General features: G+C 36.4%; 1 protein-coding gene across 1 annotated transcript in view; it reads left to right on the forward strand.

Annotated features, from left to right (window-relative positions):
- Nucleotides 1-2,144, forward strand: part of Col4a1 (collagen type IV alpha 1 chain) — a 148,839-nt gene that overhangs the window by 131,948 nt on the left and 14,747 nt on the right. The window lies entirely within an intron of this gene.

Below are 2,144 nucleotides of genomic sequence, written 5' to 3' on the forward strand. Positions count from 1 at the left end.
GATGTTTCATAGCCATCTTTACTTCTTCTTCTGAGAACTCTCTGTTCAGCTCCTTAGCCCATCTTTTAATTGGATTATTTCTTGTCTTGATTCTCTGGGTTTTTTTGTTTTGTTTTGTTTTGTTTTTTGTTTTTTGTTTTTTGGCTTTTTGAGACTGGGTCTCCTTCTAGCCCCAGCTGTCCTGGAACTCACTATGTAGATCAGACTGGCCTCAAACTCACAAAGTGAGTTCCCAAGTGCTGGGATTAAAGGCATGCGCCACCATGCCTGGCGATTCTCTGTTTTTTGAGTTTGTTATATATTCTGGATGTTAAACCTCTGTCAGATCTGTTGCTGGTGAAGATTTTCTCCCATTCTGTGGGTTTTCTCTTCACTTCCCTGGTTGCCTCCTTTGATGTACAGAAGCTTTTTAGTTTAATGAAGTCCCATTTGTTGATTCTTGACCTTGTTTCCTGAGCAATTGAAGTCCAGTTTAAAAAATGATTTCATACACCTATATCTTCTAGGTTATTGCCAATGTTTTCCTCTAATAGTTTCAGAGTTTCAGGTTTCACATTGAGGTCTTTGATCAATTTGGAGTTGATGTTTGTTGTGCAAGGTGAAAGATGAAAGACCGGGGTCTAGTTCCCTTCTTGTACAGGTTACAGGTGGAGATCCAGTTTTGCCAGCACCATTTGCTGAACATGCTTTCTTTCCTTCAGTTAATGTTCTTGGCCCCTTTGTCAAATATCAGGTGGATGAAATTGCAATTACTCATATTTGGGTCTTCAATTTTGTTCCATTGATCTATGAGTCTATTTTTGTACCATGTACCATGTACCATGTACCAGTACCATGTTGCTTTTATGACTATAGCTCTGTAATACGGCTTAAAATCGTATGGTGATCCCCAGCATTGATTTTTGGCTCAAGATTGTTTTGTTTGGCTATCCAAGGTCTTTTGTGCTTCCGTATGAATCTTAGGATGATTTTTTTCCAATTCTTTGAAGGATGTCATGGGGATTTTGATTGGCATTGCATTGAATTAGTAAGTGACTTTCGGTAGGATGGTCATTTTTATAATATTAATTATTCAAATCCATGAGCGTGGGAGGTCCTTCCATCTTCTGAATTCTTCCTCAATCTCTTTCTTTAAAGATTTAAAATTTTCATTGTAGAGGTCTTTATTTTCTTTGGTCAGGTTTATTTGCAGCTGTTGTGAACAGGAGTGTTTCCATGTGCTCTTTATCTGATTGTTTGTTATTGGTATATAGAAAGGCTACAGACTTTTGTAGATTAATTGTGTAACCTGCCACTTTACTGAATGTGTTAATAATTGCTAGGAGTTTTCTGGTGGAATTTTTGGCGTCTCTTAAATATAATATCATATCATCTGCAAAACCATATAATATCATATCATCTGCATAAAGGGATTAATTTGATCTCTTCTTTTCCAATTATTACTCCTTTAATTTCCTCCTCCTGTATTTTTGCTGTAGCAAGAGTTTCAAGCACTGTGTTGAAAAGGAGTGGAGATAATGGACAGCCTTGTCTGGTTCCTGATATTTATGGGAATGCTTCCAGTTTTCCTCCATTTAGAATGATGGTCTATTTAGAATGATGCTGTTGTATAGAGCTTTAATTGTGTTGAGGTATGTTCCCTCCAGTCCAATTTCCTCTAGGACTTTGAACACAAATGAATGTTGAATTTTGTCAAAGATCTTCTCTTCATCTGTTGAGATGACCATGTGGTTCTGATTTTTGAGTCCATTTATATGATTTATGATGTTTATTGACTTACGTGTATTGAACCATCCCTGCATCTATGGAATAAAGCCAAGTTGATCATGGTGGATGATGTTTTTGATGTGTGTCTGCATATAGTTTGCAAGAATTTTATTGAGAATATTTTACATCTATATTTATTAAGTGTATGTGTCTACAGTTTTCTTTTTTGGTTGAATCTTTACCTTGCTTTGGTATTAGAGTGATGCTGGCTTCATAGAAGGAATTTGGGAGTGCTCCCTCTCTTTCTATCATTTTGAATAATTTAGGTAGTATGTGTTGGAGGTCTTCTTTAAATGTCTGGTAGAATTCTGCTGTAAATCCATCTGGTCCTGGGCTTTTTTTAGTCGGGAGGTTTTGTATTACTGTTTCAATTTCTT

This window comes from Nannospalax galili, unplaced genomic scaffold (assembly GCF_000622305.1).
Source record: "Nannospalax galili isolate Female #2095 unplaced genomic scaffold, S.galili_v1.0 scaffold267, whole genome shotgun sequence".
NCBI classification, from domain to species: Eukaryota; Metazoa; Chordata; class Mammalia; order Rodentia; family Spalacidae; genus Nannospalax; species Nannospalax galili.